Source organism: Cynocephalus volans, chromosome 13 (genome assembly GCF_027409185.1).
Source record: "Cynocephalus volans isolate mCynVol1 chromosome 13, mCynVol1.pri, whole genome shotgun sequence".
Lineage (NCBI taxonomy): Eukaryota > Metazoa > Chordata > Mammalia > Dermoptera > Cynocephalidae > Cynocephalus > Cynocephalus volans.
This window is the reverse complement of record NC_084472.1, coordinates 75,848,542-75,875,769: the sequence shown is the minus strand read 5'-3', so window position 1 is coordinate 75,875,769 and position 27,228 is coordinate 75,848,542.

The following is a 27,228-nucleotide window of genomic DNA, read 5'->3' as shown; positions in this document are numbered from 1 at the left end:
CAAGGAGGTGAAAAATCTCTATAATGAGAACTACAAAACACTGCTGAGAGAAATTAGAGAGGATACAAGAAGATGGAAAGATATCCCATGCTCTTGGATTGGAAGAATCAACATAGTGAAAATGTCCATACTACCCAAAGTGATATACAAATTCAATGCAATCCCCATCAAAATTCCAAAGACATTTTTCTCAGAAATGGAAAAAACTATCCAGACATTTATATGGAACAATAAAAGACCACGCATAGCCAAAGCAATGCTGAGCAAAAAAAATAAAGCTGGAGGCATAACACTACCTGACTTTAAGCTATACTACAAAGCTATAATAACCAAAACAGTATGGTACTGGCATAAAAACAGACACACTGACCAATGGAATAGAATAGAGAATCCAGAAATCAACCCACACACTTACTGTCAGCTGATCTTTGACAAAGGCATCAAGCCTATTCAGTGGCGAATGGACTGCCTCTTCAGCAAATGGTGCTGGGATAACTGGATATCCATATGCAGGAGAATGAAACTAGATCCATACCTCTCGCCGTATACTAAAATCAACTCAAAATGGATTAAGGATTTAAATATACACCCTGAAACAATAAAACTTCTTAAAGAAAACATAGGAGAAACACTTCAGGAAATAGGACTGGGCACAGACTTCATGAATACGACCCCAAAAGCACGGGCAACCAAAGGAAAAATAAACAAATGGGATTATATCAAACTAAAAAGCTTCTGCACAGCAAAAGAAACAATTAAAAGAGTTAAAAGACAACCAACAGAGTGGGAGAAAATATTTGCAAAATATACATCTGACAAAGGATTAATATCCAGAATATATAAGGAACTCAAACAACTGTACAAGAAGAAAACAAGCAACCCAATTAAAAAATGGGCAAAAGAGCTAAGTAGGCATTTCTCTAAGGAAGATATACAAATGGCCAACAGACATATGAAAAAATGCTCAACATCACTCAGCATCCGGGAAATGCAAATCAAAACCACATTGAGATACCATCTAACCCCAGTTAGGATGGCTAAAATCCAAAAGACTATGAACGATAAATGCTGGCGAGGCTGCGGAGAAAAAGGAACTCTCATACATTGTTGGTGGGACTGCAAAATGGTGCAGCCTCTATGGAAAATGGTATGGAGGTTCCTCAAACAATTGCCGATAGATCTACCATACGACCCAGCTATCCCACTGTTGGGAATATACCCAGAAGAATGGAAATCATCAAGTCGAAGGTATACCTGTTTCCCAATGTTCATCGCAGCACTCTTTACAATAGCCAAGAGTTGGAACCAGCCCAAATGCCCATCATCGGATGAGTGGATACGGAAAATGTGGTACATCTACACAATGGAATACTACTCAGCTATAAAAACGAATGAAATACTGCCATTTGCAACAACATGGATGGACCTTGAGAGAATTATATTAAGTGAAACAAGTCAGGCACAGAAAGAGAAATACCACATGTTCTCACTTATTGGTGGAAGCTAAAAATTAATATATAAATTCACACACACACACACACACACAGACACACACACACACACACACACACAAACCGGGGGGGGGGAGAAGATATAACAACCACAATTATTTGAAGTTGATATGACAAGCAAACAGAAAGGACATTGTTGGGGGGGAGGGGGGAGGGAGAAGGGAGGGAGGTTTTGGTGATGGGGAGCAATAATCAGCCACAATGTATATCGACAAAATAAAATTAAAAAAAATAAAAATAAAAATAAAGTGATTGCTGATAATCTATGGAAGATAGAATACAAAAAAAAAAAAAAAAGAGGTAGAAAAGGGGGAGGGGAAATTAGTAAGAAATTGGTAAAGGGCCACGAAAAAAGATAACACTGTGTAATGTTGAATATACTAATTATCTTGATTTGAGCTTCACATATTGCACACAGGTATTGATATTCAATGCTGTATCCCACAGATATGTACAATTATGTTTCAACAATAATAATAATAATAATAAAGAACTGTTATCTCATTAACCAGAAAGGATTCCGGCACTATACAACTAGCATGGCCATATGGGCACACACCAGCTAGCATCACCTTGACACTGACAATCACCAGAGCAGATGAGAGCCCTCGGGAGAATAACAAGTGAAGAGGCCACAGAACTCCTACAATGGGGTGGTGCAAAGAGAACCCAGAGAAAAGGACTAGAAGGAACAGCCACAGAACTAGGGGGCCAAGAAAGGTTTGTATCATAATAGATCAGGGAGCAGAAAGCTTCAGATGGATAGAAAAGGCAGAATGGACTGTTGAAGAGACATCTTGCCCATCCTTTCCCAGGCTAGACTATTTGAGGCGTGGATGTCTATGGGGATCTAGGCAAGTTCAAGAGCAGTGCTCAGGCCCTACCAGCAAGAGTGGATTCTCAAATCTCAGGAGGAGGATGAGAGTGACCCCAGAACAACTTGGGATTCGAGGGGGAAGCAACTAAGTAAACTTATTTTTCCAGGAGTGGCCTTCCACTAGAGATGGTGTTTTCAATTCTGCGGAAGCTGACTGAACTGCAGCTGGGCAAGGCCAAGAAGGTCAAATGAAGGGCAACTCTCGCTGAGGGTATTTCCCACTATCACACCAAGCCTCACTGGGCTGCTGACCTGCCTGCCCTTCTTCCTCCTGCTCAGACAGAAAACAGACAACTAATCCATTATCACCTTCCTGGACTCTCCGGGTTCTCGCCTTTACTAATGAAAGGCTCTCTCTGGGTTGTCACATTAACTGATCTCAAAACCTTAAGATCTTTTCCCTGTAACCTTCCTCCATTTCAGTCTTCTGTAAATGAGGATTAAAAGCAAGTTCCCCATACCTACCCCAAGTGTTACTAAGATGGCAGGAGGGCATTTTGCAGGTTCTCCGAGAATTTACAAGGGGGGGGTGGAGGGGATAGAATCAGAGTGAATGCACAAATGCCTGAGAAGAAAAAGGGATACGTGTATAATACCGAGAAATTATTTGAGTGGGGATACAGATTTAACATTTAATAAAACAGGCGAAAATTTAGTGCTTTAGTGCAATTGTAAAGCATGCTTATTAAATGCTTGAAAATAAAGATTTCGGTTTCTTGAAAGACAAGCTGAAAAGTTTTTGAGCTAAAATGTGTTGTTATTCGAGATGCCATTAAAATTAATGTTAAAATACTGTTTCTAATTTCAGTCTTGGAGAAATATCAGGCTTTGATTCACTCGGAAGCCAGATCCCACGCACCCTCCCACCAACAAGGCCCTTGGCAAAGGTTACCCGTCCACGTATGGATACTATCGCATACTTGGTGAAAGCCCTGCTTTCCCCGGTCCCCTGAGGTTAGATGTCGTGACAAGCGAGCGCAGCTACATCAACCTTGGGCGACCAGCCGCAGCCGCGTGCGGCAGTCTGGCACTGCCCGGAGCATGCTCAGTCGGGTCCTGACCCACTTCTGCAGGTCCGAACTCGGGGCGTGGGGTCGAAGGTACTACTTTGCTTAGTTTGCCAGGGACGGAGAGGAGAAGAGAGGCTGAGAGTTACTCAAAGCCTCCTGTCTTGACAGTCATCTCTGACCCGGCGGCGGTATTGCCCAGTCCGGCTGCAGGAGCAACCAGGAACTTTAGTGTGTAAAATCCACTTTCCTTGTTTTCTCAGCAACCTAAGGAGAAACGGGAGGTGCGCGAGTGTAAGCGCCTGGGTGGGGCGTGGCCAACGGGGCGGGCACAGAGCGGGGAGGAGGGGCCTGGGCCCGGTCCCAGGAACCCAAGGCCTCGCTCACGTCTTTAGAAAAAAAAGAAGTGCACTTCCATTGCAGGACCGTGCATAGAAACTTCTGCAGGTGTTTAAAATAATATTTTAGAATTCTCTATTTTTTGTTATTAAAAAAGCAATTTACTGTTTATTAGAAAAAACATAGAAACTGCAAATAATTTTTTTAAAGAAAATTAATAAAATTCCTGGAACCCCACCACTCGGCAACCACCAGTGGACGTCCTGCTGTGCTTTCTTCCAGCCTTTTCTGTGGGGGGGGTTTGCTTTAAACGGCGTTTAGCATGGTCAGCGCAGTCACCCGGGAAGGCCCGAGCGGCTTTTGCTTGCAAGGTGGACTGACAGACCGCCTTGGAGACAGGGTGGGCTTGGGGGTTGGGAGGCCCCCTTTAGTTTCCCAGGATGGGACCCTAAGAAGCCTTGCACTGGGTGCCCTTGAACAGCAGTGCGATGCGACGCTCAGAAAAGTTGCGGTGGAAGCCCTGGGAGCGCCCTGGTCCCCGACAATTATCGGTCACGCTGCCCAAGCATGACAGCGTCGGAAATAAGCGCCGTCCGCTCCAGTAAATAACCTCGGCGTGTCGGTGCCGAGTTCGCGGGGCCCCCGCGTCCCTCCGCAGAGGCAGCGCTGACTCCGGGGGGGACTCCCCGGCCCTGACAGCCTCGCCCCGGTCCTCTGCTGGTAGATCCCGCCGCGCCCACCGAGCCGCCCCGCCCCCGCCCGCGGCTGCCGCGAAAACCCGGCGGCTGCACCGCGCCCGGCCCCGCGCCTCCGCGCCGCCCGGCGAGCCGCACTGGGCATGCTCGGCCCCCACCGGCTCCGGCTCCTGTAGGTGGGAAGCTCCGCACTCCCGGCCGCCCGCGGCGCATCCAGCATCGCTGCCGGGCGCCGACGGAGGAGGCTCGCCCGCACTTGGCGCTGCCGGGCGTCGGGAGCGGAGCGTCTCGGCTGGCCATGGCGAGGAGTGCACCGCGGCCACCTGAGTGGCACGGCCGTGTCAGGTTAGCGGGGGCGCCAGGCGAGCCGGGGTGGCGGGGCACGGGTGGCAAGGAGCCACATACCGGGTCGGCGGCCGAATCGTCGCCGGGGCCGTGGAACTTTCGGGCGCTTGGGCTGGCGGAGCCCGCGGAAGAGGCTACGCGCTGGCAGGCGCCACGAGGTTCCAGCACCCGGCTCTTGGGGGGTCGCAGGATGCTTCGAGATCCGTGCGGGGGCTGGCGGGCTGGGGACAGCCGCGTCCTGGGCTTGTGCCGTAACCTTCCACTCCGCGCTGCCTGCGATCCCCCCGGGTCTCCTGGGGGAAGGGGATTCCAAGCAGCGGCGGGGGCCTTGGCCGGGTTCTGGATCGCTCGGGTCCCTGTGCCTCAGTTTCCCCCAGACAGGGAGGAGGGTGTACTAGCCGAGACCCCCAAGAGCGTGAGTGCGGGTTCTGCGTCGGGAGCCGGGAGGGCGCCGTGTGCTGATGCTGCAGAAGTGCGAGAAGCTGTGGGTGCCGCCGGCCACCGCCTCGCGACTGGATCTCTCGGAGTTTGTCGCATTTGACTCCATAGCAAGTTGACATCGAATTGCTGCATGGCGTGGAATGGGGAAACGTGCTTCGTAGGCTTAGAAAACAGTAATTGCAGACCTGATTTATTTTAAGCCTGACCATTAATCTGCCTCCCCATCCAAAAAGAAAAAAGAAACAACTTGAGCTTGCGAGTTGCAAGATTTATAAAGCAGGGTAGCGAAACAGAAGGTTTGCAGGTCCATTCTCTGCTCACACTGTAGGACATAATCTATTACGGTTGAATTGTCATTGTTTTTAAGGGTACTTGTTAACATAAAAGTTTGGTTACTGTAGCGATCTTTATTTTGCTTTAATCTTAGCTTTATTTTAAAAACTTGGAAACCTAGCATTGCAGAAGCACAGTGTTTTTTGTAGCTTTCTCACTTTCGTTCCTAGATGAAACATTTTTTTTTCAGTTGCTACTATGCTGATCATAGTAAAATTGTTCAGAATGAAATGCAAGATGGAGAAAGATTTCTTTTCAGAAGAGAGTAAGTTAGAACAATGTAGTTCTACTGACATTTATTTAAACAGAAAATGCAATTTGTAGGTCCCACTGCGGTTTGTATTGTTTTTTTCTAAAACATTTACTACCATTATACCACTATTAAGATATTGGATCTAATAGAGGCAAGGTAAACAAACAATCCTTGTTCTAGTGGGAATTAGTTCTACCTCTAACTAAAGCTAAATTTTCAAGCCTGTTTCCATAAGTACTACTTAATGGGTCAGTTGTTTTATTTATTAAGTTTATTACACAACTTCTTGTTTGCGGTCTTACCAGACCTTAATAGACTGTAGAAAGGCATTGACTTCGTTGGATTGTGAATAGCCTTTAAGATTGGTGGTTGCTTATAAGTCTGAGATGCCTCCAGCTCCAATTCCAGATACTTGGGTGATTTCCTCAAGTTGGCTTTATGCTGTGCTTATACACAACCAAGATTTAATAATAGGAAAGGCTTGAATCGTCCAGCCAGCCAATAACAACAACATAATTACCATTTGTATGGGTTAGACCTGCAGTCCTCTGTTTTAACCAAATTGGTTGGTGATGTTCATAGCTCTTAAATACATTTGCAGACAAATTTAGAAGTTTGAAAAGCCCAACACAGATATTGAGTAATTGTGCTTCCCTTTTCTATAAAAATGCATCATTTAAAATCTCCCATGAAGCACTGCATGTATGTACAACTTATCCTGTGTAGCAGTAAGTCTCGTGTTCTCAGGCTCTATTCCCAAGGGTCCTTAGCTTTGGGTTCTTCCTGACCTAGAGGAAGAAGCTAGGCCTCAGTTTACACTTTGTGAATGTGAGGTCTAATACAGTTCAATAGATGCCCTTTTTGATCTAAAAATCTTGTGTTTTCTCAGTGTTAGGAAAGAATGAAATTTAACCAAAGACTTATTTACACACCGCTCTTGGCTTCAGCAACTTCACTTTAACCTAACCTAAAACTAACAAAACTAACAGGAGCTAGGTTGAAGAGGGGTTTTATTATCACTAATGAAGAAAAAATAACAAAATAGACTTTGTATTCAAGTTACAAAACAGGTGATAATTTTTTCCCTCTTGTACTTCGCTATTAGGTCCTTGCAGCTCAACTTCTAGGCACATAAGTTTTAGTTTTATTTCCAAGTGTTGAGATTTCTATACTGTATGGTGGTGTTAGTGACATTAGACATTCATAGCAAACTACTGCCTTTAAAAATAAGTCTTCTCCCATTCATGTGACCTTAATTTGTTCAACTCCTCCTTTGGCTTGTAATTTAAATACTTGAGACTATTTAAATTTTTCTTAGTTTGGACTTCATATTCTTTTTTTTTTTTTTAATGAAAGAACTTCTCGATACTGAAATGCCAAATAAATATTGTAGCCACGTTGCTTTTAACCTTCAACACAACCCAGTCAGACTTGTTAGACAAGTGATTTTTTTTTTTTTTTTTTTTTGAGTTCAGAAATCATGCAGATATCACTTCACTAACTAGGCATTTAACCCAGTGCTTCAGGTGTGACTAGCCTTTTCTAGCCAAGCCCGTTGAGGATACTAAAAACTTTGACAGTATTTTGTAATCCATGGCAAATCACATTAAAGGTGAAAATAGCCTTAAGATGCAAGATTTTAAGTTTGCTATAATGCCTAGAATGGTTGAAAGATTAAGGGGTTTGGTTGATTATATGATAATAACCTGTTAAGAACTGTCAGAAGTAGTTTATAAGTTATATTCCAAGCAGAAGTCCTGTGAATTTATTGGTTTTTCCTCTGCCTCCACCTAAAGTCTTGACTCATTAAAATATCATATTAACCTTTCTTCCTCACAAACTTTTATAGTTAGGTCCCTGAGGCTGCAAAAATGAGTAAGACATGGTGATTCACAATCTAGCCCGAGAGACATGCCTGAGGACAAATAAATTACAGTATAAGTGCTCCAGGAGAGCTATGCATATGGGACTGAGGAGACAAAGTAGTGAGCCCCTTGGGTTGGAGGAGGAGACGGACCCGTGCAAGGGTGACATTTCCACAGGATCTTAAAGAATGCCTTAGGAATTGGTAAAAGTCTTCTAAGCAGAAAAGTGGACACTCCAGGAAAAAGGAACACCATTATAGTAGGCAGAATAATGACTCCCAAAAAATGTCCACTTTGGGACTTTGCAGATTAAGGATCTTGAGATAAAAAGATTACTCTGATTCCAATGTAATCTTGTAAGTGAAAGAAGGAAGCGTCAGAGTGATGCTGTGTGAGAAAGACAACCTATTGCTGGCTTTAAGGATGGCGGGTGGCCACAAAGCAAGGCGGGTGGACCACCTTGAGGAGGTGGCAAAGGCAAGGAAATAAATTCTCCCCTAGAGCTCAAGAAGGAACACCGCCCTGCCACCTCATTGACTATAGCCCATAAGACCCATGTTGAACTTCCAAGTCACAGAACTGCAAGAAAATAAATTTGTTTTAAGTCACTACGTTTGTGGTAATCCATTACAGGAGCAATAGAAAGCTAATACAGCCACTTGGAAAGAAAGATTCGGTGTGATGGAACAATGAGCAGGAGCAGGAGGAGGGGAATGAAATGGTCCTTTTATTGTGATGAACTCAATGTTATGCTAAAGAGATTTTATCTTATCATAAGTAAACAACAGAAAACCAGCTAAGAGTTTTTAAATAGCAACGTGAAATGAAGACTGCTACCAGATTTATTTTCCTAAAAAAGCAATGTATAGCTAAACCCCATGTTTCACTAGGAGGTTTAATAAAGAGGCTAACCAGAGGTGGTCAGTGGCCAGTAGAGATCTGGAACCAGCATGTTATAATTCAATTCTCTGAATTGACCCGAAATGACAACATTTGTATGGGTGTTTGAAATTAGGATCTTCTATTCACAATTTGTAGGACATAGAAAATAAAGCAGAAGGGCCAAGTCAAACGTTGACTACTTTGTTTCTGCTCATTGTCCTCTTGACAGTAGTCAGCTGTTGTCTATGCCATGCACACACAAGCAGGGACTGTGAAAGCTCAAATTTAACATAATTAACTTGAATGATGAGATTTCACATGGGTCAACTCTGACCAGTTGGTAATAGCTGCTTGCAATGTCTTGGGTTTATAGTGGCTCAGCTGGGAAATTGCCACAATCAATTAGCAATGTTTGCCATGGCTTCATATTTGGCGGGGGAGGGGTGACAGCTGTAATGCTAGATGACCTAACTTACGCGTTTGAATATAAGAAACCAAGTCCGTCTTTCCAGACATGTTCAGTCTCTTATATGTGCAAGGCCTCAATATCTGCCATGTAAAAACTTCTAGTCTGGTTGAGTTGATATCTGTGTCTGGAAAACCTAAACTGAAGAAATCTTGTAACAAGTGTTACAAGAGTGGTTGTGAATTGAAACTGAACTATATGTAAGAAAAAAATTAGAGAAAAATAAAATTTAGGCAGTGTGATAAAAGGAACCCTGATCTAGCAATATCTGATACTGGAAACAATATGACTTGATTAAAATATCTCCGTAAAAACAAAACTGTACTTTACAGTGTGTAGCTTCCATTTCCATAACTTAAGATTTTTACCCAGATGTCCTTAGTGTTGCAATAATTATTCTTTTCAACTGTAGAGTACGAGCTCCAAATAAACCATTCTTAATTGAATCTTATCTGCCTTGGTCTTTAAGATACTGTGCCCATGCTTTTTTTATTGCTCCTTCTCAGAAGGTTTGTCCTCTGCCTTCCCTGGTTTCTAACCATGGTCTTCTTGTCTTGTGACTCACTGTTCTTTCTGGGTAATTTATTTTCTCATGATTGAATCAGTCACCCATACACCAGTGTAAAGTAAGGCAAATCTTAACTAAAGCTAAAATGTCTCATTATTTTAGTTATACTAAGTTTCCATTTATATTGTCAGAGCTAGGTCTCAGACCCTCCAAACCCATTGTACAGACTGGGTCCCCAGACCCCTCACACGCAGATCCGTGGTAGGTAATTGGGAAAGATTCCAGGAGCTGTTGGCAAATAACATGAGCTCAGTCCTCAGCTTCCTCAGCAGTAGCAGCTTACAGGTCCAGCACCTTACAGGTCCGGCAGTGGCAGTGGCCTTGCAGAGGGTCCCAGAGGCACTAGCAGCAGCAGCAGCCTCCAGCAGCAGCAGTGGCCTCCCCATCCCCCCCACGGGGGGGCATCCCAGGGATGGGAGGCACCGTGGATCAGAGCCACTCATCCTTATACTTAAGTCCATAATCCAGGACACCTGGGTGTATATGCTCAATTACACTAGATGATAACCATGGAATACCTGAGCACATATGCCTATTTACATCAAATGCTCAGCAAGATTCTGAACATCTGAGGGGCCCTGACCATTTTTTCCTATATTTCCCAACAATCCACCCCTTCAGGGTCCCTCACTGTACAATCTACACGTTCAGAATCTTCTATGTTTTCCACAGTGTTCCCTTAGCGAGGATAACTGACCTTGCATTCACATATCCTATTCCATCCCAGCAGTCCCAAAAGTCTTTAGCTCGTTCTAGCACCAACTCAGTAGTCCAAAGTCTCATCTGAGACCAAAGGCAAAACTCCTTTCAGCTGTGTACCTGCAAAAATCAAAAACAAGCTTATCTACTTCCAAAATACAGTGGCACAGACATTGGATACACATTCCTGTTCCAAAAGGGTAGGAATAGACAAGAAAGAAAGACAGTCTTCAAATCCGAAACCCAAACAGGGTAAACATTAAGCACAGTGGGCACCTGGATCCCCAAAGCATTGGGCAACCTTGCTCCTACAGCTCAGTCAGGTGCAGCCCATTGAGCTGCCCTGGTGCCTACGGCTTTTCCAGGCCATCGTTACACCCTGCCAGCAGCCCCACAGTTCTAGGTTTCTGGCAGCAGTCCTGCCATCCTGGCTCCACTAGACATTTCCTCAGTGGGGGCTCTCTGTGGGGGCTCCAACCCTACTTTTTCTGCTCCACATTGCTCCATAGATGACTTCCACAGTGGCTCCACCCCTGCAGCAGGTCTCCACCTGAGTTCCCAGGCTTTTCCATACATCTTCTGAAATCTAGGTGGAGGCTGCCACGCCTCCATGCTCTCACATACTGCTGGCCTGCAAACTTAACAACATGAATGCCACCAAGGTTTTTGGCTTTTTTTTTTTTTTTTTTTTCCTTCGGAGGTGCTGAGACAGGATTGCTCCAGCCAGAGCGGCAGGGATGCAGGGAGCAGTTTGCCGAGGGCAATGACACATCAGATCTACCCTCCAGGACAACTCAGTGCCCTCCCAAACGTCTCAAATGCCTCTAGGGCATTTTTCCCTGTTGTCTTGGCTCTTAGTATCTGGCTGCCTCACCTCCAGGATAATGTCTTTATTTTTTTTTTTTTAATTTTATTTTGTCGATATACAATGTGGTTGATTATTGTGGCCCATTACCGAAACCTCCCTCCCTCCTCCCTCTCCTCCCTCCCACCCAACAATGTCCTTTCTGTTTGCTTGTCATACCAACTTCAAGGAATTATAATTGTTATGTCCTCTTCCCTCCCCACCCCTAGGTTGTGTGTATATTTATTTATTTTTAGCTCCCACAAATAAGTGAGAACATCTGATATTTCTCTTTCTGTGCCTGACTAGTTTCACTTAATATAATTCTCTCTAGGTCCATCCATGCTGTTGCAAATGGCAGTATTTCATTCTTTTTTATAGCAGAGTAGTATTCCACTGTGTAGATGTACCACATTTTCCGTATCCACTCATCCGATGATGGACATTTGGGCTGGTTCCAACTCTTGGCTATTGTAAAGAGTGCTGCAATGAACATTGGGGAACAGGTATACCTTTGACTTGATGATTTCCATTCCTCTGGGTATATTCCCAACAGTGGGATAGCTGGGTCGTATGGTAGATCTATCTGCAATTGTTTGAGGAACCTCCATACCATTTTCCATAAAGGCTGCACCATTTTGCAGTCCCACCAACAATGTATGAGAGTTCCTTTTTCTCTGCAACCTCGCCAGCATTTATCATTCAGAGTCTTTTGGATTTTAGCCATCCTAACTGGGGTTAGATGGTATCTCAATGTGGTTTTGATTTGCATTTCCCGGATGCTGAGTGATGTTGAGCATTTTTTCATATGTCTGTTGGCCATTTGTATATCTTCCTTAGAGAAATGCCTACTTAGCTCTTTTGCCCATTTTTTAATTGGGTTGCTTGTTTTTTTCTTGTAAAGTTGTTTGAGTTCCTTGTATATTCTGGATATTAATCCTTTGTCAGATGTATATTTTGCAAATATTTTCTCCCACTCTGTTGGTTGTCTTTTAACTCTGTTAATTGTTTCTTTTGCTGTGCAGAAGCTCAGGATAATGTCTTTAGCAAGCAGTTTCTGCTTCACCCTTGTGTTTTTCTCCTGCTTTTGAATTACTTCAATCAGCTCGGCTTCCACCGGCTATACACTCAGTCTCAGGCCATTTTTTGCAGTGTTCTCCCACAGTTCAAACTGCATTTTCCCAGACCATCAAGGAGTGGCTGCCCTGCCCCTGGGCACATCCGTGGCCATTCTGCAGCTGCTGCCTCAGAGACAGGCACGTAGTAACCCAGACTAACTTTCCCACCTTTTCACCAGGTGAAATCATACTTAATTCTGCAGGGGCACCCATCCTCGGGTCATCTGCCTATCTGCATGTGGCACTCTTTTCTCAGGTTTTACAGCACCCGGCTAGCCGTTGGGTTTAAGTGGCACCCCCCAAGCCATTTGCCTTCGGACAAACGCAACATGCATGGGTTTACTACATTGTCTCCCAGAGCACGTTACACCATCCACCTGTAGGTCCCATAGCTGTAGTAACCAGGGGCTCTCCCTGTTTCTACTGCTTTGTTTCCCCAAGCCAACCTATTCAACCTTGGTATATGGGACATAGGCAGTGAACTGGATCACCTGTTGGTTGCCCACCAGTCAGCCTGGTCCCACAGGCTGCTCGTGCTTCACTTTGATAAGCAGGTAGTTCCAGGAGACACAGTCCCCACACCAGCTCACCACTGGGTTTGACATCCATCTTCAGTGCTGGAAGCAAGGATGACCTATCACTGTACTTCAGCCTCCAGGGCAGGCATCTGTACTTCTAGTCTGTCTGCTTTCTGCTGCAAGTTTCAAAACTATGCCGCTTTGTGGGGTTTCTGGTCCATGGTGGCTTACAGTGCAGCGAGCAACAGCCAGACCCCATTCAACAGGAAAGTGGCCACCAGGCACCACATACTCAAGAGTAGCCACATTTCCTCCCCCTCCCAAGGGACTTCCTGCTTCTTTACCTGCTTGTCATCCTGCAATGACTACTTGAATTGCTGGGCTCTTTCACCTACCCGTAATCCTGCCAGGACTATACTAATTGTAAAGTAAGGCAAGTTATAACTAAAGCCAAAATGTTTTGTTATTTTAATTATTTTGGTTATACTAAGTTTCCATTTATATTGTCAGAGCTAGGGCTTAGACCCTCCAAACCCATTGTACAGACTGGGTCACCAGACTCCTCACACGCAGATCCATGCTAGGCAATTGGGAAAGATTCCAGGAGCTGTTGGCAAATAACATGAGCTCAGTACTCAGCTTCCTCAGCAGCAGCAGCAGCAGCAGCTTACAGGTCCCGTAACTTACAGGTTTGGCAGTAGCAGTGGCCTTGCCGAGGGTCCCTGGGGCACTAGCACCAGCAGCCTCCAACAGCAGTAGTGGCCTCCCCATCCCCTCCATGGGGGGACATCCCGGGAATGGGAGGCACCACGGCTCAGAGCCACTCATTCTTATACCTAAGTCCATAACCCAGGACACCTGGGTGCACATGCGCACTTACACTAGACGATAACCAAGGAACACCTGAGCGCATATGCCTGTTTACATCAAATGCTCAGCAAGATTCTGAACATCTGAGGGGCCCTGACCATTTTTCCTATATTTTCCCAGCAACCAGTCTCCAAATTTGCATCTTCAAACCAGCCTCGCAAGTGCATATTCCACCCATTCTTTAATTCATTGATTCATTCAACAAATATTGACAACCTGAGATCTTATAATCTAATGGAGGGACAGATGTGCAGAAAGTTAATGACAGCAAAAATATGAAGTTATGAGTAAATGTCTGTAAGAAAAGGGGTGTCTGGGGCTACCTGGGGAGCCCTGGAAGGCTTTTGAACCAAGACTTCAAAGCTAAGTAGGGGTAGGGGTTTGCCAAATGAGCAAGGTAAGAAAGGCAGCATAGCCAGATGCACAGAGGTGCTGTGGGGAACTACAGTCAGCCCTCCCTATCCACGGGTTCTGCATCCGCACAATCAATTGCAGATGGAAAATATTTGGGAAAAAAGACAATAAAACACAACAGTGCAACAATAAAAATAAATAAAAAACAAATACAGCCTAATAACTATTTACATAGCATTTACATTGTATTAGGTGTTACAAGTAGTCTAGGGATGATTTAAAGTATACAGGAGGATTTGCATAGATTATATACAAATACAGTACACCATTTTATCTAAGGAACTTGATACCTCAAATTTTGGTATCGATGGAGTAGGGGTGGTGGAAGAGGAAGAGGAGGAAGTTCCAGAGATAAAGAGGTGGCTGGGAATCAGACCATGAAGGCATGGTATGTGGATTGCAGGTAAGCAAGAGTAGAAGCAGGTCAGTGAGGAAGGAGTCTAACTAGAGTGATGCCAGTTAGAGATGATAAGCACATAAACCAGGCGAAAACCAGGTTATGGTAGCCAGATATTTAAGAGTGAGAATGACTAGGACTCGGTGATTGATTTGAATGTCTGGGCAGGCAAGGAAAAGAGGTATTTTAAACAACTCCCAAGTAATTATAATTGGATTATGTGTGTCAGGTACTGCAGGAATGCATAAGGCACACCTGTCTTGAGGGATTGTGGGCTTAGAGCAGCTCTCAGGGGCTCTCCTGCCAAGGATAGGACTTGGCAGCATCAGAAAGACTAACTTCCACTGCAAGTACTTAACTAGAAGGGACTTAAAGCAGGGAAGGAGCACTAAAGCCCATACATAGAACCATGTGAGAGCAGAAGTTGGAACCTTGTCATTGCAGGGCACAGACTTTGTAAGAGAGGCATAAAAAATAAAGAAGGAATCAATTCCCTGATGGTTCCCCAGCTTCTGAATAGAAGCATTTGGGGCTTGCTGATGAGACTGAAAGAAAATTGGTGTGAGGTAGAGTTTCCTAATTTCTGGATTGAGACAGTAACTCATTTAGGGGCTGGGCTGAAATTGACTCTTTGTAATCAGTGGGAAAGAGGAAAGCTTGCCCAGCAGACATTTAAATATAATCCCAACCCTTTCCTTCCATTGAGGGTTTAAATTTGCTGATGGTGGGAGGAAGAGCATAAGGATAGAATTTGCTTCTTGAGGAAATAAATGAGTTGGAGTCAAGTGCTCCAGAATTGTTCGTTGACAGCCCCCCCCCCCCCCCCCATTCAGGCCAGGCTAGAGGGCTCCAGCTGGGGCTAGTTCAAATCATTCTCATTGGTTCATTAAAGCAGTACCTCCTAAACAAGATAGGATGCATCTGTTCCCATGTCTATACCTTTTTGAAACTAGCGAGGGCTCTACATATGTGGCAGTAGGGACCATCCCAAGGAGACCAGCTAACTTCTTTCTTCCCCAAAGGCCAGGCTCTCTTGTAAGGAAGTAGGTATACAGTGCCCATGCTGAAAGATGCAAAACCCATTTTCCAGGGTCCTTAGCAGGGAATGGTACTTGAGTGGAGACTGCGTTAGTGTTTGGCTCCAGGGTTTACCCAGGACTTCCTTATAGGTGTTTACAGCCTAGGATGGGTGTCAGTGACTATTGAGCTTTCTTGCTTCTCAGCTGCTGTTACTAATCCCATTTTGTAAATGTCTGCTTTCCTGCTAACAGCAGGCACTGGGCTGCGTTGGGCTGCTGCCAGCCATACCTATACTTGCTCTTGCCCTCTAGCTGCCCATCTTTCTACTGTTTCTGATAGCAGTCCCAAGTTGGAGGGAAGGGGGGGTTGTTTTTCCTTTCAAGACTTAAACAACCCTAGATTACTTGGTGTCTGAGTCCAGCTCCTGTGAGACTTCCCAAAGGTAAACTGTTTTTCTCCATTTCAAAACAATTTCGGGGAACTTGGAATTCATTTTCAGAAAGCATTTGAATATTGCCAATCGTTTGCCTTCCCAGGGGCTGAGCATTCCTCCCTGTGCATCTGTACCCAGGACCTGCAGTGGACTTTGATTCCCTCTTGACTTTGTAGGGCTTCTCGTCCTTTTCTCCAGGTTGTGACTGCCTCCCTTTCTTTCCCTAGGGTGTTAGTTTTTGCTTCCTAAGTAATGGATCATCTGTCCCAGAGTCCTCTTTATCATTTCTCCTAAGAAGCCCCAGAGGCTCTTATTAAATAGAATTTCTGGAGGAGTGCCCCAATTCCCAAAATTCTCGAGATGGGCATGCACAGCAGATCCACTGCACGAGCTTCATGAAAACATACTGTAACGTAGATTTTTGTTAACTGGCATGTCATGTTTATTTCTACCCTTACTTGTCTAAACTAAGCCATTACTCCTGCTGGGAAAACCATCCTGTCTCTATTCATCCTTCAGTTCTTGGATAATCCCAGGGAATGTTCTGTGACCTTTCCAGCTCACCCTTCTCTGAACTTTATGGCATTTACCTAGTTTAGTGCATAATTACGTATTGCTTTGTATGCAAGTATCACTAGGATTCTAAGCACCTTTAAAGACCTGGCCTTAAACTTTTTTTTAATCCCAACAGCAAGTGGTACTAAACTGTTAACAGTGGTCTCATCAATACTTTGAGTTCCGTTTAATTGGTATGACTGGCTCCTGACTTTTTTTTTTATCACTTAGAGCTGACTGCCCAGCTAAGAGATCATTGAGAACACCTGGAAAGTACGCACAGTTTAGCCAGGCCTTTCCCATTAAAGCTGAGAGAAAAGCAAAATTCAAAAATTGTGTGTGGAAACTATTGAATCCCCATTTTCAAATTTCATCTGGTGGTTTTGTTTAATTACAATAATTTGCCTTATTGTCACATTGATAAACAGATAACTTTGGTGGAAGACCGATCTTAGGATATGCACTGAAGTCAGCTAGAAGATTATTCAGATCCATGGCTGGCCAGTTAGCTCAGTTGGTTAGTGTGGTGCTGATAACACCAAGGTTCAGAGTTCGATCCCTGTACCACCCAGCTGCCAAAAGAAAAAAGATTATTCAGATCCAACCAAATTCTGAAAAATATTGCTCTTATGTACAAAATTTAAAAATTATAAGTACCTGGACATTTATGTCCAGTCAGACCATGTATAGCATTTAGACAGTTTGCCCAAGCTATGGTATCACTCATTGATCACTGCATATAGGTTACGAGAGCCCTGGACTGAATCTGAAGATGTGGGTTCTGCAAAGACCTTCCCCTTGTGGCTTGGTGGCTTGGTGGCTCAGCCCTTGCTCCTTATGCTGTCCTGTGGGCAGCATCACACAGGCCTGTCCCTGTCTTAGAGTGGGGGTGAAGCTCAGATCGGATATCCATGTAGTCTTTTATAAACCATAAATGCTCGGTGAATATAATGGAAGTTATTTTCACACTCTGGTTAAGAATTAAATCAGGGAGAGTTTGAGTTACAGGATCTCTTCCGATCTGTTTTTCACTGCACTGTAGTTTTTAGTCAAAGAGTCTATGGGATTCAGAGAAATGTTCATGATGCAATTCCACTTTGTGATAATAGGCTGGTAAAAGAGGAAGAGGAAAAGCTATTTAATTACCCTCTCCAATTATTGAGTGAATTTTTTCAAATAGATAAAATTTTATTCTGATGAAAGAAGAAACCTTAGGTGATCTAGTTCCTACACTGTGATTCTGAATGGCCTTAAACAACCCGAGACACAAGGAGTGAGGGGTGGTTCAATATTTTGAAAGACAGACTAGGTAAGTGATTGCTTTTCATTGCAGCAGCAGCAATAAGGACATGTATTTCAGACACAGAAAATAGCCCCTGTGAACTTTCCTCATCTTTCTGCAGTCTCTGCCTCCTCCTGCTTGTTACATGAGCTTCTGCTCTCAGGACTGTCTTTGGAGTATACCAGCCTCTTAAGTCTCACTGTAAGGAAAAGATGTATTTCTGAAGACTGCCTTTTAAAGAAATCTTAGTTTATATTTTAAAGTTAGTTTTGTGGTAAAGAATAGACATTTACCTAAAACGTCTAAGAAATTGGTAGAATTTGTAAGAAATGCAGGGTAAATGTAGATGATGAGTAAGTTAGTAACAAGTCTAATTGAAGGGCATAAAAGTAGAATAAATTCACTCAGCAGATATTCAGGTGCTCACTGGGAGCAAAGCATGTTTCTGGACACTGGACTTACAGTCGTGAACATCATCAACAGCAGAAGCCCCGCCCTCCAGGAGCTCCCATCACAATGGGGCAGACACAGCACCGAAGTATGTAGTAGGTAATGCTGTGAAGACCAAGGCAGGGTAAAGGTAGAAAGAAAGGCATGGGGGGTGGGGGGCACTCTTTTACAGAAGGGTGACCAGATAGGGCCTTGCTGATAAGGTGGCATTTGAGCAGAGACCTGAGGATCAGAAAGGAAATGTTGGAATAAGCCTTCCAGGTGTCCTGAAACATAGATGGAGTAGTAAGTGCAAGGGCATATTCCAGGACTGGCAGAGCCCCGTGCAGCTGGTGGGGAGAGAGGGAGGCATGGAGAGGCTGGAAATGCAGACTGCAAGTCAGCCAGGGCCTACCCTCAGGCCAAGGGAAGGCCTTCTCTGACTTGCACCCTGGAAAAGGGGGAACCGCTGGAAAATGTACATTGTAATAATTTAAGAGTTTCAGTGTTCCATTTTCTTTGAGTCATTTCCCCATGCACAAAGTGCTACTAATCTTTAAGAAAATAAGAGTAAAAGTAATGAATGCCTGGTGCTAAGCACAGTCGACAAATATTTGTGCACCAACTGCATTTTGTTATGGCGGAATTTTGTTAATGATAAAAATTACATCCCCAAATTGCAAGAGCAGACACAGGGCCTCTCTGCAGTGAATTATCAAGTGAAATGAAGGTCTCAAGGCCTGAGATGGGGGCAGTGGTATTCTCTGCTTAGACCCCCAGTGGTACAGGAAAGAGTCACACAACCAGTGGTCTGTGGCCTGAAGAGAACAGTTTGGGTCAGTGGCATGGCAACCGGTGCTAGGTTAGTCGCCTGCCCTTAGTTCAGGTAGCGAGGTAAAAATAGTGAGGCATGCTCTTTACTCTGAGCTGCCCCAGGAGTGGGGTTGGAGGGAGAACCCTGCAACTGTGTCTGAGAGGACCGTTCCTCCCTGTCAGCCCATCTGGTATCAAGGAGTCCTGTAGGAATCTGGGCTGATTCACATCTGCTGTGGGATGAAGGAATCTGGAAGGTATGAAGAGGTGGGGGGTGTAATACTCTGGAAGCTTGAGCCTGTTTTGCCCTTCATTATATTGTCCATAATGTAAGGAACACACAAGAAGTTGCATTCCTTATGGAGAACAATTTATCATGTGCTTTGTGGTGCACAGGCTGTCTCTGTGGGTCGTCCGCCAAGTCACAAATGGCTTGGTGATCACAGTATTTTGCCTTGACGGTATTACTGAAATGCGATTTTTATCTGTACGTGAACTGCCTTATTCTTTCCCTCTTCTCACCACCCCTCCCCATTTCTTTCCTTCTCAGCCCCAGTCATAGCTCCGGTTGTCCTGGTCACAAAATGGTAGATTTGGAAAGGACCGAAGAGCTAGGTCTGTGGCTCAGAGAGACCAGATAATCCCAGGGGTCATCTACTAGTGATTCACAGAGTTGATGAAAGGAGCTAGTAGTGGCCTCACTCCCAACTTGTGGGTCTTGATGTTAAAATTCTAAACTGGTCTGCTCTTCATACCTCCACCCAGAATTCCTGTTCTTGACCTTAACCTCAAGGCCCATCCCGTTTCTTATCTGAGGAACCTGACCCTGCCCCTTTGCTGTATTGTAATCTCAGCCCCCTGTCTCCAGGGGAAGCTGCAGCAAGTTCTTCACGCTGGCTGTCCCTAAGAAAGCTGGGTGTCTTCCTATTAGGAGTTACTCTCTCTCTTGCTGGATACTGTTAAGGCTATCCTTCAGATTCATAATGAATTATAATAGCTTTATTACGGGCTGTCCCTCCACAGAATAATCAACCACTCTTTATAAGATTGTATGGGAAACTTCCCTCCTAGTTCCAGACAAGTAAGTTACATCTGGCAAGTTGGAAAGCCATCTGTTGCTCTCTGATTTATAGACAGTGTGCCCTGCAGGCTGCACAGGGGACCTGGGTTTGCCTCCTCCATCCGGGCAGAGCACTGGTCAGTCTGGGCTGTGGGTGGGCAGCTGGGGTCAGCACTTCAATGGAACACCTTCCTGATATATATGATCTTCTGGCCATCTTTCCAAGCCGGAGAGGAGTTCTGATTTATTGATGGGTCCAGGCTTCCAGATATCCATCAGCTCCTGCCTGGCTTCACTCTGAATATAGGAGCTTCTACAATAAATACAAGAACTTCTCGGGTAATGGGCTTGAGATCAAATGAAAACAAGGAAAATTGAAAGTTGGCAGTAGTAGTTCCAACTAATTTGTTGGAACTAGAATTAAAATTTAAGTTTCCCTATATGCACACCCCAAATGAGTAGGGAGAATGTTTTGAAAGGACATAATTTTTTTAAAGTGGGGGAAATGTTGGAAAAAAATATTCTAATGGTAGAGACAGGCAGAAAAAGATAGAAGGCAGCTAGAGGTGCTCTGAACCAGGTGTAGTTTGAGTATGGAATCTGCGAAGGATGGTGTCAAAGATTAAAGAAAAATGCTGAGACAGCGTCCTATCTCTTTTATCTGCATCATCATCTTTTTGGGGGATTGACTTTGCAGCACGAAGACATCATCTCCCAGTGCATCTATCCCATTTGTATTCGGTTTCCAGGTTTGATTTATCCCCGGATCATCAGATTTCTGAGGAAATGTTTCTCTGATCAATTAAGGATTTATATTAATTGGACCCAGAACTACTGTAGTCTATTTGTATAGAGTGAGAAATTGAAGAAGTTGAATATGTACTAAAACATCAATAAACTCTTCTAAAAGACATACCTGTGATTAGAATAGCTTTCATTGCATGTCTCAACTGCTGAAACAACTTAAAAAGTGCCTTTGTGGAACCAAAGATTTTAACATAATCCCTGGCCGCATCTGGGCGTGAGCAGTCTCAGGCTTTTTATTCTGGTTCTAAGCCACTAAATTAATCCCATGACCCTGAGCAATCATTTACTTTCTCCTGGCTTTCCTTTTTTCATCTTGTATAGAGAAAAACCTTTATGAAAAGACTTCCAAGTTTTTCCAGGTCTAATGCTCTAGTTCTGTGAATAGTATGTATGATAGACTGTTTTTTATCTCATCTAATAATAATCATTATATCCATAAAAGAGAACCTTTTTTTGTTTTCTTTTTTCTTTCTTTTTTTTTTTTTTTTCTTCATTTTGGCAGCTAGCCAGTACAGAGATCCAAAGAAGACAACCTTTAATATAATTTTTTTCTCTTCCTCTTTTTTGAGGGTTTATGATTCTCTTTTTGTCTTTAAAAGACTATAGTAACAGGTCCCTTGAATACATTCCTTCTGATCAGGCTCAACCAACACTTGAAGTTAGTAGGATATCAGCAGTATCTCACCTGCATATTAAAGTGATTTTTTTTAATGATTTGATGACCCAGGGCAATTTAAACATTATATTTCTGAGAACTTTATTTTAAATCATTCTTTTAATCAGGAAAACATACCATGTGGGAAAAAATGTGATGAAGATCCAAGAATGGTTTCTTAATATTCTACATCGTCAAGAATAAAATATTACAGGGCCGGCCTGTGGCTCATTCGGGAGAGTGTGGTGCTGAGAACACCAAGGCCCCGGGTTCGGATCCTATATAGGGATGGCCGGTTTGCTCACTGAGTGTGGTGCTGACAACACCAAGTCAAGGGTTAAGATCCCCTTACCGGTCATCTTTAAAAAAAAAAAAAAAAAAAGAATAAAATATTACAAAGATAGCATCTCTGGGCCTATAGTTCATTTTTAGGCTTGAAAAACAGTGATTTTAAACAGATCAATTTTTGAAAAGTATATACCTTTTGTGTATCAGAAAATAAACAAAGCATAAAATTCTGTAGTGTGGTTGTAGAGTTATAATGAGACCTTAATGGTGAAGTTCCTCCCTTGTTCAGTGAGCTCAAACATCTCATCTGGTGGTCATTCACAGCAAATCAGGGTATATATTTTGTTCTATCTATTAAGTAGCTGGAAATTATCCTAACACTACACAGTTAATAAGTAAATGGTGTACCCAAAATGCCATGAGGTCTCTCCTTAGTCTCTTTTTCCTCCTAAGCGCCAACTACTTAAAGACAGGCCCTAATTCTTCTCATGATGTGCTGACATACAGCTCTCAATTTGTTACAGTTTATATATTTAAATGTCATTACCACTGCTTGGCATCACAACACCCACCATCACCCAGGAGTTCAGAGAGAGGGGACAGTGAAGCCAGGAGAAGTGAGGGAACCAGGCAGGAGCTACCCTGGACTCTGCCGGGTCACTGTTAGCAGACAGGCCTTCATTCAAGTGTGGCTGCGAGGGGATAGTGCTGCCCAAGGCAGTTGTTAGTTGAAATTCTTAATTCGTGTATTTTTGTTCATTCCACTGACAGTGCCAGGCATTGGTTTTTGGTGAATGAAACACTCCTTTCCTAAGAAAGTTATCAGTATAATTGTGAGCACCACCGCTCAGGAGGTCTGGTGCTACTTTAACCTGCTATAAAATGGTCATTAAATCCTGTACATTGTAATTCCTGTACCTTTTTTGGTCTGCCACTTCTTTCCTTCCTCATTGCTTTTAGTTCAGGCCCCTGTTACTTATTTCCTTGCTGGATATCATAGTAGTCTCTTAGCCATCTCTACATCATCAGCCACACTATGATCAAAGTGATCTTTCTCAACAAAATAGCCATGTCACTTCTCCCTTTCAAAACCTGTGATTACACCCATCCTTGGCATTGCATTCCACTCCCATCATTATCTAGACCAGCCTATCTTTCCAGCCTACTTCCGCCTTGATTCTTCTACACACCACCTACTACTGCCTAATTATACACTTTCCCAATTGTTCCAGGTTCTCTCTAATCACCATTTCTTTGAGTATGCTGTTCTTCTTTTGACATAGCTTCTCTCTCCTAGTCCACTTGGTGACTCCTTTAAAATTAAACTAAAGGATCACTTTTAGAAAGTTTTTCCTGGCTCTTCCAGACTGCTTGGGTCTTCTCTCCTGTACCCCAGTGGCTCCTGACAGCCTTCGGATGGGGCAGTCACCACAGCATCTTGTAATTGTTGACTTACGTTTCTCTGTCCCCCTACTAGATTCTTGGATGACGAGTGGTCAGGACTGTGTCTTACCTTTGTATTACTCACCTCTGGCAGTGTGCCAGGGTCATTTCTCAGTTAATGTGTATTGATTTGTATTGAACTGATCTCCTGTGGGTACTTCCAAAAGTAACCTAAAAGCTATGCTCTTTCATTTTTTTCATGTGATGATCACAGTTGCCTTCTGAATCGGGTATTACGTTTGTGTGCTTAGAGGCATCAAGAATTTTTATACACAAATAGACTTCAGAACAAGTTGAAGATACGTCAAGAAAGGAGGGCAGTATGAATATCTTTCTGTAATATGACTTTGGACATTGAGATAAAACTTAGCTGATTTACCACTTTGATTCTGGACTGTGGTAATTACTGTAGGAATATTCTTGTTCCACAAATATTTGGCCTTTGACTTTGGATTCCCAGAGTCCATATTCAGAGGCCACTCAGTGTATGTTGATCTTGAAAGATGTTAGGTGAGGCAAAATGGTCCAGTGAGAATTTTGTTGTTATAATTTTTCTTAAAAATGGCAAAAGCAAGTCATTTTTAAATTCTGTTTTAAAAAAAGACTTGTGTGGATATTTTAAAGTATGATATATGGGAAAGTAAGTTGCAGAAATATGTCCCTAACTAAAATAGCATCGGTTGGCCAGTTTTGAAAAGTTAGCATTTATGAGTTAGTGAGTATTTGAGTGCCTCTCTAGTTCATATGAAGTTGTGTTTTCCCCTCCTTACTTCATGAGTAGAAACCTATCAAGAATGTGTCTTTAACCAAAAGACAGCTTTTGTGCCTGGGATAACATTCATGCTCAAGTGAAAATAGTGTAACTCTGTAGATATTGCAGCAAAATCCACTTGTGCATTTTTATGTGAATATGAATTATTTATCATAGTATATGACAAAATGCCAGTACCAACACTGCCAAGAAAAAACATATATTCATTTAATACAAAACACCCTTACCTAAGAGACCCTTTCCTCCCAACTCCAGAAATATGTGGACAATAGTCTTGATTATAGGTGGAGACATAAGAAATAAGACTCAACAAAGCATTTGATTAAACATTTTTGTATTTTTGATTTGTTTTTCCTTTTTTTCTTTTATTATTCTTTATTGAACATTTTTAGATGAAATACAATTGATGGGAGATAGGAAAGGGGTCAAATTAAGGAAAGAACATTTGATGTTTGCTCATTTTTTTGTCCTATTTATAGAAAATAAAGTATTCTATGAAGGTTTTCTCAAAGGCCATGAGCAAACACATGAAGCTTAACAATTTGTCCATTGTAGCTTTTGTTAAGCCCTGGTTTTGAAATCTGTGGTTTTTGTTCTTGTATTTTGAAGGACTGCATTCTAAGCTGCTGGATTATGGTACTTATGGTTTACTCTTTAGTGGCTAAAATATCTTTCACAATGTTATCGTGTTATTAACTAAACTTTTCATGATGCTGTCTGTAAGATCCCAATCTGACAAGGTGAAAAAAGTACATTTATAGAATATTTCCGCAGCGTCCAAAGTTACATGATGTCTTATGTTCTTCAGGCAATGCTTTGTAACTTAAACAGTTGCCTTTGGATTCTATGTAAGGGTGGTTTCATAGGCAAGTACGTAAGCATTATTATGGGTGCCCAATATTAAGAAAACCCTACAGAACTGTATGTGAGAGTTTCTGCCACCCAGGAGCTCTCCTTGTAATTGAGAAGAAGTTTCCTCAACATGAAACTGAAGAGGGCAAAGTCATATGCAAGGGAGAACTGTCAGAAGTTTGGCTCAGGCTGCCAAGTGCCGTGGGAAGGTTAGAAGGACTAGACCTTCCGTGAGTTATGGGATTTGTAGAAAGGAAAAGGTTGAAGAGAGGATGGATGCTGCGTAGGCATTCAACAAACATCATCTCTAGGTGTCCCCAGGCTGTCCAGTGCCCCCTCTGCCTACCGCCCCACCCCCCACCTGCAGCCCACAGCACCCGGAGAACATACAAAAATTCTCTCTCTCTCTCTCCAGCTGGACTGTGAGTGGACATGGCCTATGGTGTTTTGAGCTTCTTAGCACAACCCATCCCCTCAAATCCCTGGCCATGTGCCCAGCACATAATAAATACTTTTTTTTTTAAATGTGAAAAGGAATGATATGAAATATAGTGAATTCTTACTAAAGCTGTTAATTTATTAGTGTTAATCAGTTCATTGCTTTATTTTCAAAAGTCAATTTTGAAATTACACTTTTTTTTTTTTTTTTTTGTCTTTTTCGTGACCTGCACTCAGCCAGTGAGTGCACCGGCCATTCCCATATAGGATCCGAACCCACGGCGGGAGTGTCACCGCGCTCCCAGCACCGCACTCTCCCAAGTGCGCCACGGGCTCGGCCCAGAATAAAAACACTTTGATACAAATAACCTATAAATTACGCATTATGTTTTCTGTACCTTAGTAACTTTTCAAAAAAAGGATAGGGGTAAGAATAGGGAGGAGGGGGAAACCAGTTTTTTTAACTAAAATTCTTGCATTAAAATGAAAGTCTCTGCCTCTATACATCTTAAGTTCTCTAAGGGAACTAGATGCATTTTCAGAACAGTTCCTATATTTCTAGTCCAAAGTGCCTACTGACATCATTAAAATATGATACAGAGTAGCATCCCCTTCTCTTTATTCTTGCTAGCACAAACAATGGGTTTGAAAATAGAAAACCAGTGTCTAGGCTTTGTTTTAAAACAGCTCTTGAAGTATGTATTTTAAAATTCAGTTTGATCTTCCATGTGTTGCATTCTCCCTAATTCTGAAAAAAAAGTTATAGTGTATTTACTACATATTTATTAGAACCTGTCTCCCCCTTTATCTTGTCTCTGATTCTCCTCCAAGGTATTTAGCCAGGTGTCTGCTCTGGCTTGGGCAGAGTCAAAGATGAGTGACCCCAGCTCCTGCCCTCATATGCTCACTGTAGCCTATGCCTACTGTGGCAGCTTATGCACTCTCAGACCAAGTCCCTGCAAAGGACCCAGTGCTGAAAGTCATTTGTAATTACTTCTTGTGGTGAGATGGCAGGCAATGTTGTATTAAACTGGTTGTCTGGTTAGCTCAGTTGGTTAGAGCGTGGTGCTAATAACACCAAGATCTGGGGTTCAATCCCTGTACTGGCCAGCAAAAAAAATAAAATGTATTATCCAAAAACACGGTATGTCTTTTGCATGTCATAACTTAAAAATAGGCTTGAGAAACATGATTTTAATAAAGATATTTTATACTTTGTGCCCAATAATTGTTTATCAAGCTGAGTAGGATGTAAGTGCTTGACACACATTTGGTTGCAAGTACTTAGCCAAAAACAAACAGCTAGTAAAGGTGGTTAGATCTAGGATCCTGGCCCAGTCTTTCTAAAACCTGAGGCCATGCTCTTAGCAACTATTCTGTATTGAATATATCAGCTTTGCAGCCACCCTGATAAAAAGAAACCACAAGTTTAACCAAGTAAAGAAAGATATTTACAAAGTCATAGCAAGTTATCTGCCATGCCATTGCAGCCTAGGCTATCTCCCTTAGCCACAGGATTTCTGCTGGTGGAGTAATGTGTTGGCATTACTAGAGCACTAAGAAAACTCTTTTCTTTCCAACTGAGGAATGTATGATCTGAAGCTAATTTATCACCATCAAGTACCTCTTCAGTTTAATATTATACAGAATTGGAATAATAATTCCTGCCTTTGGAGAGATCTTTATTCATTCAGCAGACAAATTCATTGAGCATCTGATGCGTCGGGGCAACTTCAGACATTGCAGATACAAAAATAAATGAGACAGACACTATGGTCAGTACAGTATTGGCATAAGGATAGAGATACAGACCAATGGAACAGAATAACGAGTTTAGAAATAGACTCACACATATATGATTTATTGTTTTTGACCAGAAGTCAAAATAATCCGTTGGAGAAAGGATAATCTTTTCTACAAATGGTGCTGAAACAACTTG